The sequence below is a fragment of the Eurytemora carolleeae genome, unplaced genomic scaffold, assembly GCF_000591075.1.
Source record: "Eurytemora carolleeae unplaced genomic scaffold, Eaff_2.0 scaffold562, whole genome shotgun sequence".
NCBI classification, from domain to species: domain Eukaryota; kingdom Metazoa; phylum Arthropoda; class Copepoda; order Calanoida; family Temoridae; genus Eurytemora; species Eurytemora carolleeae.
The window spans coordinates 141,832-158,940 of record NW_019396470.1 but is presented as its reverse complement, the minus strand read 5'-3'; the positions used below and the strand labels follow the sequence as shown (position 1 = coordinate 158,940).

Sequence of the window (17,109 nt, the reverse complement as noted above, 5' to 3'; positions counted from 1 at the left end):
TTCACAATCGAAAGAAAATTTAAATCTAAAAATGATATAAAAAAGAATGAAAGGTCAGATGGTAGAAATTCCAATAATACTTTTCATATTTTGTTTAGATATTCCCTGCTTGCCTTCCACACTGATAACCCAGCATCTTTACAAAGGTAAGGGACATAATTAAACCCTAAAATAGAATATTAAAGGGACCGTTCACTTATTCCCTGCTTGCATTCCATACTGATAACCCAGCATCTTTACAAAGGTAAGGGAAATAATTAAACTCCAAAATAGAATATTAAAGGGACTGTTCACTTATTCCCTGCTTGCATTCCACACAGATAACCCAGCATCTTTACAAAGGTAAGGGAAATAATTAAACTCCAAAATAGAATATTAAAGGGACCGTTCACTTATTCCCTGCTTGCATTCCACACAGATAACCCAGCATCTTTACAAAGGTAAGGGAAATAATTAAACCTCAAAATAGAATATTAATGTTTTGAACTTTCTTATCAAGAAAGAATTATTAGGAAAATTTTTCTGTTTATTTAAGATCAAATCAGATTACAAAGTTATTTAGCTGAATCTCTAAGATATTTCACTGTTTTTTCCTAAATCATTCTACAACTACCTTGGATTTTTTATATATATTGTCAAATTTAACCTTTCACTTTACACAAATTGTATTATTTTGACATTTTTTGTCGTAAAAACTCAATTAGAAAATATAAGACTCAATCTCTATTTTGAGGTTAATTGCACATATTCGATTGGATAAAACGATATCTAATCCGGCCCAATTACATATTTTATTGTCCTCGGGGTTTTAACAATGTCATTACACTTCTTTATCTAACACACTAAATATACCAATTATAGTGTTGAATCCAGAAAATTATATAAGATGGATTAAGATTTCTACATAAAGATACCAAAGTGAGTCCCGATTAACATCAAAATTGAGTGACAACTTTTAATCTGTTTTCTCAATTCCTGATATATATGTATATACTTAGCTTCTCTGTCAGTTTCTTTCTTAATATCCAATAAACGTAAACACAGCTGAATCGATCAAGCTCAACATTTTTTGAGGCAACTCACGTGACCCCAGGGAAGGTTTATGGTAGCTCAGAATTATACAAAGGAATTGAGTCTTTGCCACAAACTCGGAATTTTAAATCCCAATTTCTTTAAAACCAAATGTCGTAGACCGTAGATATTTCAAACTATGAATTCTGGTGGATCAAACAATGTAAGTTTGAAATATGAAAGGTAAACATCATCTGGTTGTTGAGATTTTGGAATTATAAAATTGGAATTTGTGACAAAAACTCAATTCCTTTGTCTCAAAAATTGAAGATTTTTGAAAAAATTATGAAATCCCTGAAAAATGTTACTAAATCCTCGATTTATTTTTGTTATTATTTTATTATTATTATTATTATACAAAGAGAAGATGTTCTCAGATAAAGCCACAATTAAATTTTGAAAAATAAGTTCAGTTGCGAAGCGCCCTAAAAACATTTATAGAATTTTTTGAAAATTAATGGAAAATTCCGTAAAAGACCGGAAACCCTCGTAGATTTTTTCTATTTGTAACGAACAAAATGAACCATGATAAAACATAATAATCTTTTCTTAAGAAAGGTTAGGATTGAGCCCAAGATTTGGTGATCTGTTTGTAATATAGACTGTATAAAACTCTCAATATATACTTTCCTTGTCTGGGTCTCTGTCTGTTTGTAATGTAAACTGTATATAATCCATATATACTTTGCTTGTCTGGGTGTCTGTCTGTTTGTTATGTAAACTGTATACAATCCATATATACTTTGCTTGTCTGGGTCTCTGTCTGTTTATTTGTATCCAATAAACTCAAAACTGCTGTATAACGGAGGGGGCCTCACTTTATGTTTGGGACCTGACCTGACATAAGGGAAGGTTTATTGACGATCAGAACTACTAAATTTGTCTACAAAAATGTTTGATTTTCCTAAAATTTTGAAATTCCATAATTACAAAATTTCAAATCCCGAAAATCATTTTAATGTTATTTTATCGAAAAGAAAATACTAAAACAATTGAGCAACAGTGTAAGCAGACCCAGTTTGCACTAAATTAGTGAATTAAAAAGTGTCTAGTGAAACTATTTGCTTTATAACAATCAATGAAAAATTTAAGACTATTATTGTTCAGATTAAAGCTTGAAATTAAGTAAATATAAGTTTGGAGTGGAACTACAGGGTTACCCACAAAGGATGAGACTGTAAAGACGACTAGAAACTTTAAAGATAAAACGATCTAGAGGTCAAATTAGATCATCTATCTTTGATAAAGTATTTTATGGCTTATTAAATGATTTGAAAAAGGGAAAAACATGTTTACAGTTGCAGGAAATTATAAATATATAGAAACAGACAGCATCTATTCCTTACAATTGTCTCTGAAGTTTAATTCTTTTTGGTTACCCCTGTATACTCCTGTTTAATCCTCTAATCCCTGCCTTACACTATCTTAGCCAATATTATAATCCTACTTTCTTCATTTAAACCTTCCTGCAGTTATATTAGATTAACATCCTTTCTCCAGATTAATTATTTTAACATCCTTTCTCCAGATTTATAAGTCCACCATCCTTTCTCCAGATATATTAGCCCACCATACTTTCTGCAGAAATATTTGTCCACCATCCTTTCTCCAGATATATTAGTCCACCGTCCTTTCTGCAGAAATATTTGTCCACCATCCTTTCTCCAGCTATATTAGTCCAGCATCCTTTCTGCAGAAATATTTGTTCACCATCCTTTCTCCAGATATATTAGTCCACCATCCTTTCTCCAGATATATTAGTCCACCATACTTTCTGCAGAAATATTGGTCCACCATCCTTTCTCCAGATATATTAGTTTAACTACTTTCTCCAGATATATTATTTTAATAATCTTCTTCTAAAAATATTAGTTTAACATCCTTTCTATCATTTCTCCAGATTAATTAGTTTATCAATTGAAAGGTTGTCTGAGTGTTTCTAAAAGGTTGTGAAGATAATTAAGAACGATTACAATACTTAAAACGGTTAATCTAGCGTTACAAAACTAATAATTGAATAATTGAAGATAATACCTTCTAAATCAGAAGATAACAATATCATTATATGAGACTAATTTTATAAAAGAATATGAAAATTATTATAAATAATACCCTGAATACATTGCACGCCGAACATGCAATGCTATTATTATCTAATTTTCTCCATACTTTCCAAAAATAAATTTTTAAACCTTTTATTCCATTAAATCCCCTCTATGTTTACGTCAATAAATGGACTAGACAGACATTGCTCATTTATCGCGTATAGAAATCCGCCAAACGTTAATTATTAATCATATTTCTCACGAAGATACCTTCATCATCTACTAATATCACAAGAAAAAGTAAAGTTCATGAGAAGAACGTACTAGAGCTGAGTGCGAAATATTTTCAATACAACACTAAAAAAAATAGTAATTTAATAATAAAGATTAGATGTATGAATGACAATGAATCTAGACTAAGAATTAAAACATAAAGAAAAAAAAAATGTTTTAAAACGTGCAAAAGTTCATTGAAATCCAAACATTTGCTTGAATACGTAAAGTGTTTAGTTATGCTTTTACAATAAAGAAAATTTGTATATTTGGCCAAAAATCTGCTTTGGTGACAAGGTGTCTCTGAAAAAAAGTGTTTTTAGGCTTTTTAGTTCACTGAACATCATTATTTTATGTTGAAATGTACGTAAAGTAGGTACAATACCCACAAAGTGGGGGGGGGGGGGAAAACATTTTTCTCTAATCTTTAAAATTACGCATAATACTCACACGATATACAACTAGGTTTTTCGCATAATTAAACCTCTCATAATTCTCAAGATAAATATTGATTACTAACTCTGTTTAAATATTTTTGCAGATTTAGTTTCTTTAAGGTCAATTTCAATTGCATATTATTATCTAGATTTGTAGATATTAATATAAACTGAATATAATTAAGGAACTGAACTGGGTAGATGAAGTTAAATCAAGAATATTCTAGAAATTTATTTAATTAATGCCATGTATTTACTGTGCCAGGATTTACTGGAGAAACTTCATTTTAGTTTTATTTCCGAGAAGAATAATAATAAAACATTTCTCATCACATATTCTCTAATTTAAATGCATTAAATCTAATTTTGCAATCAAACTGTTTCGTAAAACTATAACCACATTGAAACATTCTGGTGTAAAATATTGCCAAGTTTCCTAACCGTTTCCTAACCGTTTCCTAACCGTTTCCTAACCGTTTCCTAACCGTTTCCTAACCGTTTCCTAACCGTTTCCTAACCGTTTCCAAACCGTTTTTTGAATTTTTTTAGCTGGTTTTGATCATTTTTTCATTCTACACAACTGATATCTCAGTGAAAGAAAAACCAAATTAAACTATAAATTATTATAAAATTAGGATATAAATTGTTGGTTTAAAAACATCTTGTGAATATGATATGATGAACATTAACTTTCGATTAATTTAAACTTCTAGAAGATACAGAGTTACTCACAAAGGAAAGGACTTCAGAGACGACATTCCGATATTTATAGTGTACGTTTCCTTAAAGTCATGATCCTCTACATCTATAAACTTTCTTTCTTTGCTAGAGGAATTGAGTCTTTGTCACACATTAGGATTTTCTTATTCCTCTATCCTTGCAACAAAATGTCACAGATGAGATATTTCAACCTATGAATTCTGTGAGATCAATTAACATAAGTTTGAAGTATGCATGCTTTACACCATAAGGTTGCAAGTTTATAAGAAATCTAAAATTTGAGTTTGTGGCAAGGACTCACTTCTTTTACCATTTAAAGACTACATTAAAATAAGAAGATTTTAATTAAAAATCCCGCCCCTTGTTGGTAACCCTGTATCTGAAAAAAGGAAGTATTTTGAACAGCCAATCATTTAAAATCTTACAAAGTACGCAATTTCTCTACTTTGGTTTTTCTTGGTTTTTTCCTTGTTTAGAAAGAAATTTAATTTTTATTTTATTTTGATTAATTAGAATATTCTGTTGCAGTGTTTATGAGAACCTAGAGAACTTTCAGTCCTGGATTTCCAGCGTGGAAATAGGATTAAAGGTAATACTTTGAAAACTTTGCATTTTAAGTCTACTTACTCAACTTCACCCTCTCCAAATAAAGAAACCAGATTCTAGGATTTTTAAAAATATTAAAAAAAAATAATTTAAAGTGAAAGAGATGAAAAGGAAGAAGTAGATTAACTAGCTTCGTAAACACTAATGTTATCCTGATTCAATTTTTTCTAGAGGCTAAACATCCGTATACATATGAAATCTATTAATGATGTATGTATACCCAGCATCTTTACAAAGGTAAGGGACATAATTAAACCCTAAAATAGAATATTAAAGGGACAGAGTTGCAGGTTTTATGCTACAAANCAGTGTACAGTGTACAGTGTACAGTGTACAGTGTACAGTGTACAGTGTACAGTGTACAGTGTACAGTGTACAGTGTACAGTGTACAGTGTACAGTGTACAGTGTACAGTGTACAGTGTACAGTGTACAGTGTACAGTGTACAGTGTACAGTGTACAGTGTACAGTGTACAGTGTACAGTGTACAGTGTACAGTGTACAGTGTACAGTGTACAGTGTACAGTGTACAGTGTACAGTGTACAGTGTACAGTGTACAGTGTACAGTGTACAGTGTACTGTGTACTGTGTATTGTGTACATTGTTCAGTGTACAGTGTACAGTGTACAGTGTACAGTGTACAGTGTACAGTGTACAGTGTACAGTGTACAGTGTACTGTGTATTGTGTACATTGAACAGTGTACAGTGTACAATGTACAGTGTACAGTGTACAGTGTACTGTGTACAGTGTACAGTGTACAGTGTACAGATCTTCATAGATCTAAAATCAAATATTGCAAATCATCTGATTGTTTCCGAGCTAACCCCATGTTTTATGAATACATTAATAACTTAAGATTAACTGAAGATTATCTGAAACTTGACCTTTTCTAAAATTATGAATTTGATTAAAATGTGAAACCATGGAGCTCTTTATATCACACTGGTTCCATGTAACCTTATACTCCAGCTACATTAATCATACAAAGTAAAAATATTTTAAATAAATCAAACCATCCTTATTCAGCGCTTAAACAAACCTTAAATGTCTACAATTATCTTATTGGTTTAAGATCAACTAGTTTTAAATGACAAAATTATAATAATAAAAAACTAGATACTTGTAAATGTAACCTTTAGTCGCTAAATCATGACGGTCGACTGAAACAGTTTAACTTTATGACAAGGCATACAAGCACATCAAACTAAACTAAATTGAAGTAAGATTAAAGTCTTCTATGTTTTCAATAATAACTCATCTTATTAAAGAGCTATTGAGAAGAAAAAAGATGTTTTGAATGTCTAATGTTTACCCATCTAAATATGCTTTTCACGGGAGGCCGTAGTACATTTGAGTTTTCGAGCCGGGTCAACCCTTCCAGTCCCAGTTTGTACTGTATCGCCAAATCATTGGGTAAATAAAGCAGACAATAGGACTAGCCGGTGCAACAAGGTTGACGCGGCCAGACATTAGGTTGAATTTACTTTTAATAAAGGGTTAGAGGTGCGTGACGTGTGCATAAAATCCATACTGAAGGATCTACCATTAATGTCGAATAAATTTGACCTTCTCCTCCTGTTTAGTTCACAGTGAAAGATTCTACTTTCCTGGTCCTGCTATGTAAACATATGCAAACCAAATTAATAGACAATAGCTTGTGTTAAGTATACTTTGTATAGAGTGAATACCAGAATTCTATGTGTTAGAATGTGAGATTGTCGCTCTGAAGGCATAGTTAGGACAATACACCTAGAAAACTTAAATCAATCTTAAAAGGGAAGGGTGCTGCACTGGGTTTCAGTACTTTCAAATATCAATCACGCGAAAAAAAACTTCATCTAAGGGAAAAAAACCTAAGTCATGTTATGAGCTTTTCCTAGATACATAGACTAGAAAGCTCATATTCGTCTTCGGTAACCGCCAAAAAAGTCATGGGAAAAAAATTTCCGGAAAAAAGTCCTAAAATTTCACACTAAAAAAGTCCTGTGGAAAAAAGTCCTATTATTAAAAAGTCTCCGGAATTAAAGTCCTACCGGACCAATTCGAGACTTTATTTTTTAGGACTTTTTTCTGGCTTTCTGGCTCTGGCTTATGATTTTATACAAAAAAGTCCTCGGAAAAAAAGTCCTCTAACAAGTGAAAATGCATGATTCACAATTCCAGGTTTTTCTTTTCCTCGGATTTATTTTCTTCAGGACTTTTTTTCCTGGGATCTTATTTCCTGAGACTTTATTGGCAGCCCCCATACTATTTTAGGGAAAAAAGTCCCAGGAATCAAAAACACAGGACTCTATTTCCAGTGACATTTTTTCAAGGACTTGATAAAATTCGGACTTTTTTCCAAAGTTTTTATTTCTAGGTTTTTTTTCCAGAAACTTTTTTTCCCGGGACTTTCTTACATAGATTCGTTGTCTTCACCATACCGAATTGTTTCAGCTGAGATTGAAAATATGAATTTAGCTCTATACTAGCAATTTCAGTGGACTTTGTGTCCTTTAGAACCATGGGGAGTGTAGCCTGGTTTATCTGAAAACAATGAGACTTGGAAAGATACGTCTCGAGTAAATTGTTATAGAGTAGGCGTTTACTAAACTCAGTTCAGAATAACAAGATACTGATCAGATAAAATTTGTTTTCTACAGATTAACCCCGAGAATTAAAACGTATTCAATGATCTTTTTGTATGACGAGTACAAGGTTTTGTACAATTTTCCATTTTATAGTCTGCATAAAAAATCTATTTTAATGTATTTAGGGAGCCTTCAAACTAAAACATCAAAGATAAAGTAATGTACCTTCATTACTGAAATCGTCAGGCCAAAAATAAGTGTATTTTATAGAATAGATTCATAAAAAACTACCATAAATTGGTAAAAATGATATGAAAGTGATGTCTCCTGCACGAACAGTTTACTGTTTATCTACGCAATCTGTGGTTTGAGTGTTTTCTGTATAGTATGGTTTAAGAATTTAAGTAATCTATATATACATAAATCTCAAAATGTATAATAATAATATCCGGGATGATTGGAAGCTTGTTTACATATATTTGCTAAAATAAATTGGCAAGATATGATGCACCGCGGCTGTATGACTGCAGAAATCCGTTCAGCACCAGAATACTCTGAGCCACAAAAAAAATTAATATATTAATTCCTGTATTTTTTAATTTTCTTTAGACTAACAATTTGGAGTCAAGGAAAACTTACTTCAAAGCGTTGGAAATTTTTTAATATTTAACAGAAATACATTTTAATAAAACGGTTTTGCTTAAAGGGACAGTAAAGGAAAAATGAAAGGGGGTATAGGCTGAAAGCTAATCACTTTAGCTCTTGATCGCGACCCATGAAAGTTTTATCTGATGTTCCTGTCTCGAGAAACTGATATAAAACTGTGTTAAAATTATACGAAAATTCATATATGTAAAATTTTGAAAATCTGAAACTTAAATCACGTGACCAGAACTATCACCAATGGCAGAGCAGTATACTGGTCACGTGTCTCCGCCTGTATCACGTGACCACTTTACTGCACTGCCATTGGTGGAATTTCTGGTCAAGTAATACGGACGTATAAATAATGTTTTGTATGAAATCTATTGAAAATAGAAATAACAAATATAAAAGTAAACCTTATTTACAATTAGCTCTCTCTGGGATATCATCGTTTTCAGATTGGTTGCATATTTGCTGAATATGATCTGTTTAAACCTACTACTTTTATACAAAATTGTATATATATTTATTTTCGTATATATTTTACACAGTTTTATATCAACTTCTTGAGACAGGAACATCAGATATGACTTTCATGGGTCGCGATCAAGAGCTAAAGTGATTAGCTTTCAGCCTATACCCCCTTTCATTTTTCCTTTTCTGTCCCTTTAATCAAAACAAAAATTGACCATAGAGTTTTGCATAACTGCAAATTAAACAATTTTTGATTTGTTATGATGAATAGCCAATCAGATCACTTCATTTGAACTGAACTTATAAAACAAATCGCGTCTGAGTTTAAGAATACCCATGGCTACAAAAAAATTTACGAATTGGTGATATCATCAACCCAATGACTAAAGCAACTTGACTTTTACAAGTGTGCAACACTTTTAAAGATTTCTAGATTTCTTTTCTGAAATAGTCTTTTTTAATAATGTTGTTCATTATTGTTCTTTGTTTGTTATAAAACAAAGTTTAGTTTATCAGGAACTCTAATAAAAGTAGAAAGGTTTCCTGATATAATTTATATTAATTTCATTAATTAATTTGCTGGAAGGTATTATTGAAGCCTTCTTTGTTGCTAGAAGCCTGCAGAGAAATGGTTAAAGTTGCACAAAGTTAAGATATGCATCATTAGATTAACCTGAATGCAAAACATTTCCTCTAAAATTAGAATACTAAAACTTAAGCTGACAGTGGGAATTGGGAAGCTGGTTTGGGGGAAAATAAATATGGTTTAAAGGGAGTGTTCGCGAAAAATGAAACAGGTATAGGCTTAATGCGATAAAAAAGCGCTTTTGATCGCTACTAATCTTTCTTCTATCTATTGCGTCTATAAGGAGAAAATTGTTAAAAACGTCTCATACCGAATAACTTAGCGTCCATACAAATTGAGAAAATTGCAACATACGACCTAGACCGATAAAAAATCAATTTAATTTCAAACAAATCATTCAGATATTGCAACCTATAGTCATCGATTATCACATTTATATATAGTTTATATTTTATAATATTTTTAAATTGATTTTTTATATTTTATGATCAGACAAAAATGTAAGGGGTTCCTTTTTTAATCGGACATGATAATTAAAGGGTCACTTAAAATTACATCAGCGGTCCCTTTACAAGAACATCTTAACATGAGTCTAAAATGTCTATTTACTAATCTCAAAGTTAACTATTGATTCTTGTTAACTGCAAAATTAACATAAAAAGATCAGCTTAGATCAGAAATATGTGAACAAATAACAATTAGCAGACAATTGGTTTCAATTCAAGCAAGATTTATTCATATAAAATCATAAATATAACCATTTATTCATATTATATATATATGTATCTAAATATATTGTATATTCTATATATTCACTTTTATATTATTTAAATTATTTAGATTTGTTTGAAGCGACTTCTATATTTATTTTAAACTAGTTAAACTTAATGAATTTAATCCAAACTTCACCGAATAATAAATTCACAACATTTGAAATGTAATATTTAAAACTGTATAAATTTCACCGAATAATAAGGGGGTTAGACGCTATGTTTACAAATATGAAATTGAATTTTATCTTCTTTCGTCAATAGGCCTTTAAATGTTTCCCAGGCAAAGTCTGAAAAACTAAATTTATGAAGAGAAGTAAGTTACTGAATTATTTCATAGCTGCGCAAAGTGCCATTGTCTATTGGGCTTTCTAAAAAATTATTTTATGTGTGAAATAGTGCTTAGAATTTGTATGACAAAACTGCAATGAAATAGAAGAGTAGAAAAAAAGTCCAAAACTATGCCTTTATTTTCGACAAATCTTATACATTTCTCTTACATTTTTAATTTTTCCTAAATTATCTTTTTTATCATATAAGCATATTAATAAGCGAGGGTCAAATTAAAAGGTATCCTTTTATTGAGCATTTTATTCGATATTTCTATAAATCTTTGATATGTTTTCTAATAAATAAAAAGCTTATTTGTAAAACTGTTTTAGATTGTTGTAACACTTTTAGGATTGTTAAAAGTTTTTTATAATGTTCTTTTCACTTTTTATATTGGTCTAACAATTTTTTAGATTGTCCTAAAAATATGTTCTTAATGTTTGAATGTGAGCCAAAACTAACCGTATTTGCGTCAGTTCGCTATGTATTAGGTCATTGTAAACCTAACTTTTTTTGTTTAATTGCTCTGACCAAATTTAGTTTGTGAAAAAAACAAATTTTCTATAAATTAAAGAAAATATTTTTAAAAACTTTTTTTTAAGGAAGTAGAACAGGGAAGATCAACGCAAGATGAATCCCAGCAGCTTGCCAGGATACAGGTAGGAAAATAATCAATCAAACTCAATATTATCAAGTTTTTCGTATAATTAGCCTGAATTTGGTTTGTAAGTTTAAAGGAACTGATTTGAGTTTGATTATTGTTAATACGGCTCCAAATGGAAAATATGAATAAAAAAAAAATTAATGTTGAATCATACAGAAACATAATGCTACTATATTTAGTATTAAAAGGACTGTATTAAAATTGTATTCAACGTTTCAAGATTTAAGCTGGCGCTCAATTGAAACCGGTTATTGGCGGATTTGAGACGCAGCACAAAGTTTAAAATGGTAATTTTGTGAATTTGGCATGGCCTCTTGAAAGAGAGGTTCACTTGAAATTACAATGTCAATCCCTTTAATTTATAAATAATTCATATTTTCTAATACGAAGGATGGAAGTATTTAACTATATGAGCTATTTTATTGTCCCTATATCACTCAAATAATTCTAAATCATTGAATTTGATCGTGATTTTCTCGAAAATGATTTGTCGGCTAACCTAACTCTCGTTTTTTTCTTCACAAAACTAAAAGTTAAGTCCAATCCGCGGCAGTTCTATGATTGAGCCGTTCTAAGATATTTCTAGATATGTATCAAGGAATAGATTCTTCTTATTAGAATAATTAGCCGAATATACATGAATCCAATTCAAGATCTGATTGAATTATAGAATATCCTGAATATATACTTCCAACCTTCTAGTCAAATTATATTTATGATATATGTATTTTAGTTACATAATTTCATATATTACATGTATACACTGTAAAATGTAATGTGTACAGTGTGCAATAAACAGTGTAGTATGTACACACTGCGTGTAATGTTTAATGCACATTGTAACGTGTAAAAGGTACAGTGTACAGTGTACAGTGTAACGTGTAAAAGGTACAGTGTACAGTGTACAGTGTACAGTGTTCAGTGTTCAGTGTACAGTGTACAGTGTACAGTGTACAGTGTACAGTGTACAGTGTACAGTGTACTGTGTACTGTGTATTGTGTACATTGTTCAGTGTACTTTTAAAACTGTATAAATTTCACCGAATAATAAATTTACAACATTTGAAATGTAATATTTAAAACTGTATAAATTTCACCGAATAATAAATTTACAACATTTGAAATGTAATATTTAAAACTGCATAAATTTCACCGAATAATAAATTTACAACATTTGAAATGTAATATTTAAAACTGCTTAAATTTCACCGAATAATAAATTTACAACATTTGAAATGAAATATTTAAAACTGTAAAACTGTAAGATATCTTATGAGGAAAAAAAATGTAAAAATGGAAATTCTTAAACTCGATGAAATAATCTTGATGCATTCTTTAACTCAAGCATTATAGTGCTATTCTTTACAGAACTATTCATTATAGTGCTATTCTTCACTGAACTATTCATTATAGTGCTATTCTTTACAGAACCATTCATTATAGTGCTATTCTTTACAGAACTATTCATTTTAGTGCTATTCTTTACAGAACTATTCCTTATAGTGCTATTATTTACAGTGCTATTCTTTACAGAACTATTCATTATAGTGGTATTCTGTACAAAACTATTCATTATAGTGCTATTCTTCACAGAACTATTCATTATAATGCTATTCTCTGCAGAACTATTCTTTATAGTTCTCTTATTTACAGAAATATTTTTTATAATGCTATTCTTTACATAACTATTCATTATAGTGCTATTCTTTACAGAACTATTCATAGTGCTATTCTTTACAGAATTATTCATTATTGTGCTATTCTTTACAGAACTATTCATTATAGTGCTATTCTTTACAGAACTATTCATTATAGTGCTATTCTTTACAGAACTATTCATTATAGTGCTATTCTTTATAGAACTATTCATTATAGTGCTATTCTTTACAGAACTATTCCTTTTAAAGCTATTCTTTACAGAACTTTTCATTATTGTGCTATTCTTTACAGAACTATTCATTTTAGTGCTATTCTTTACAGAACTATTCCTTATAGTGCTATTCTTTACAGAGCTATTCATTATAGTGCTATTCTTTACAGAACTATTCATTTTAGTGCTATTCTTTACAGAACTATTCCTTATAGTGCTATTCTTTACAGAGCTATTCATTATAGTGCTATTCTTTACAGAACTATTTATTATAGTGCTATTCTTTACAGAACTATTCATTATAGTGCTATTCTTTACAGAACTACTCATTATAGTGCTATTCTTTACATAACTTTTCATTATAGTGCTATTCTTTACATAACTTTTCATTATAGTGCTATTCTTTACAGAACTATTCATTTTAGTGCTATTCTTTATGATAATACTGCAGTACTATTCTTACATAAATATTCTTAAAGTACTATTCTATTACTATTCTTTATAGTACATAGTAAACATGAGATTACATGGACTCTTATGTTCCACATAAACAGTCTATTTTGCAGAAACACAGATTTCTGTCAAGTTTATTTTCAAACTACCCTGTAAATGCAGTCTCTTGGTCTCCTCAACTTGACAATAAAAGTTTAAGATTTCAAATCCTTAAGAGAAGAAGTGCATTCAGAATTTTTTCTAGCATTTTTTTCCAAAGACACGATTCAAAATTAAATGCAAAAAAAAGGTTACTTTTGCCTCAAAACCACAATAAAAATTTTATTATAGGCATCGTGATTCAAAGTACGTTGAAATAAAAACATAAGGCAAGAATAGATCATTATAATATTCAAATCAATATATTTCCATCATATATACATCTTAATATTACGAGTTCGTTTTGCCTTATTCATATTCTCTGGGAAATCATACAAGATACTTATTTTTTAATATAAAGCTTATTCCACATTATATTGGAAATAAAGTATTCTGAATTTGTCTTTCGATAATCAATATATATCTCTTATTTTTCACGTAGAAAATATGTTTTTTTAGATGCCCAACACATGATGGTAACTATGATGAAGGATTTGATTCTGCCTCACATACTCAGATTTTATAATTCATATATCTTTGCAATCAAGTTTCGTAAGCATTAGACATTTCAAACTATGAATTCTGTCAGATCATATAATTTAAGTTTGAAATATCAAAGGTTTACACCATCAGGTTCCAAAGATATAAGGAATAGAAAATTTGAGTTTGAGGCAAAGACTCAATTCCTTTTTCCTATATGTTATTTCCGCCACAAAATCAAATTTTGTCATCCCTCTCTATCTTTGCAATCCATTGTCGCAGACCTTTAATATTTCAAACTTCATATTCTGTTAGATCAAATGATCTAACATTGAAATATTAAATATGTACATTATCAGATTGAAAATTTGAGTTTGTGGCAAAAACTCATTTACTTTGATCAATCCAAATAAACAAATGAAAACTGGCGTTTTTTTAACTCCTTTTACTATATACCATTTTTAAGTAGCAAAATTCGATATTATTGTGCAAAGGCATTTATAGTTTTTCTAGAATAAAGCAGGAAGAAATTCATATTCTTTAATTATAACAAAAAGAAAAATAGAAAATACGTTTATATTTTTATTATATTCTATATAATAAAGCTAAAATTCGTTTTATTTTCCAAAGTTTTTCTTAAACTTCACGGGCAACGCCGGGCACTTAGCTAGTCTAATAAAACAAACCATTAAAAATATAATTTGTGGGAATAATATCTCACATTTATGTAATTCCCAATATGCTCTTCAATAGGAGGAGTTATTAAAAAAAGGTTATTAATCTTACATGTTTTTTACTTTATCGGCGATCGTCATGTTGATTAATTTCTTTTAATATTTTAATATTTTAGGCTTTTTAAAAAAATTTATCTTTTTTCTTCAAATATTTTGGAAACATTGTAAATGTTCTGTTTTTAGGGTCTATTTTAACAAATTAAAGCTACCAACCTTGATGAATAAAACACAATCATTAAAATATAGAGAAAAAAAAGTTCTTCCCTTTAATATTGAGTTTTGTATAAAGTTTACCCCTATCTATAAAATTATATTGGTGAGGAGAGAGAACCTGGAAGAGATATTTTATACAAACTTTGATTAAATCAACATAATTAATTACTGCTTGCATTGCTGAGAACCCACAGTCTTGGAGTATATATGAACATGAGGAATATTAAGAGATAATCGAGAAATCAGGAGCCAAGGAAATAGTATATGTAAACAGGAGGAAACAGGATAATTAGGAGCCAAGGAAATAGTATATGTAAACAGGAGGAAACAGGATAATTAGGAGCCAAGGAGTATAAGTAAACATGAGGAAACAGGATAATCAGGAGCCAAGGAGTATAACTTTGTTTCTTTTTTATATCTTATTTTATGTCTCTAAACCATCAACATAAATATAATGATGAATATTTAAAATTTAGAAATTCTTTAAATATTTATACAAAACCTTAAATAGAAATAAATATTTCTAAATTAATGAAATCAACAAGAGTTAGTTTTCTGAAATATATGTAAGTAAATTTCAAACTGAACTCAAACCTTCTAAATAACCAATAAAACCAGGTTGACTTAAACCTATTGAATTCCGAAATATATATATATATTTAGTAAATGCCCTACTCCAGAACAGTTTCTCGAGCAGGTATCTATCCAGGTACAACTCAGATTCTCTTGACTATCTATATCAACACACGGCTACTATTCCGTGAGCTATCAACGCCACTACCACTGAGCCCGATCTAGTTAGCTAACGATGCCAATACAGACACTAGCAATTGTTCTATCAACACCACATGCATTGGGTGCGATCTTGTTAGCTACGTGAAATGTAGAATAACCGCGTAGAATTATTAAATCCCTATGAGAATGATAAAGAAACTTAAATGTTGGTACAACTCAATGGATTTAACAAACTTTTCACAAGAAAAATCAAACTTTTTCTAAGCTGTTCAAATCTTTTGAGAATTTAAAATACATTGATATTTCGGAAATTCATTTTTCTCTTAAAGAGACAGTTAACGTAATTTCACTTAACCCTGCATTTATAGATTGTTATGTGCAATTCACAACGGTACCCAATGAAAAGCTTTTTGTGTTCAAGTATGAATTCGATATCCATGTTTAACATTTTTAAACTTGATTATTTTTTATAGTGGTGTTTCTACAAAAGTGACTTGCACATATCTACTGTAGGATCTATCAAAATTAAACCCCTTTTAAGCTGGAAAAACAACAATATCTTCCACATTATTGGTCAGAGTAAGGTTTCAAGGATAATGTTGTAATTAGGACATGCCCCTCCTTTAAATGGAGGATTACTTAAAATTACAGCGACCCATATTGTATATTATATTATACTGGCTGAAGCACCCGGCGTTGCATGTAGAATTTTTTGAAAATCGAATTTTGAAGAATAAAAAAATCGAAATTTTGGCCGGCTATAGGGAACACATATACGAATGTCTAGTTTTATTTTACAGATATGAATATATTATTAATTTATAATTTGCATTTTAAAAGGCGAATGGATGAAACTTTACTCGACTTTTGGTCTTTATTTTGATTAAGGTTGTAAAAATGGGAAACATAAATTTTCTATTAATATCTGACTATAACACGATACTTTTGCATATGGAACAGATTCATAAAAAAAGAATTTTATCTCTTAATGTGATTGGTCGAGAAAGAAGAAATGGTGTAATGTTATGACCTAATATTGAAGTTTCTGAAAAGGATTTGTAGTTGTTTTTTCCTTCAAAATTTCTTTGAAAAAACGCAGAGCCCGAGATTTAAACGGCCGGAATAAAAGAAAAAAAAATGGTTTAATGGAAGGAGAAATTTGTTACACATTGTTATCCACACTGGATGAAACTTAAACGACTACATGCAAATGTACAATGATGTTGACAAAAAAATTGAGGGGGGGCCGGTGGATAAAAAAAGAAATATATTAAATATTAGCCTCCTAAACT

The 17,109-nt window shown here is 30.0% G+C and overlaps 1 long non-coding RNA gene across 1 annotated transcript; it reads left to right on the top strand.

Moving 5' to 3' along the window:
* Window positions 1-218: 218 nt before the first annotated feature.
* LOC111703890 (uncharacterized) lies at window positions 219-11,148 on the top strand. Its single transcript, XR_002765711.1, has 3 exons — window positions 219-244; window positions 5,075-5,135; window positions 11,133-11,148. It is a non-coding gene; the product is annotated as an uncharacterized LOC111703890 (long non-coding RNA).
* The last annotated feature ends 5,961 nt before the right edge of the window (window positions 11,149-17,109 follow it).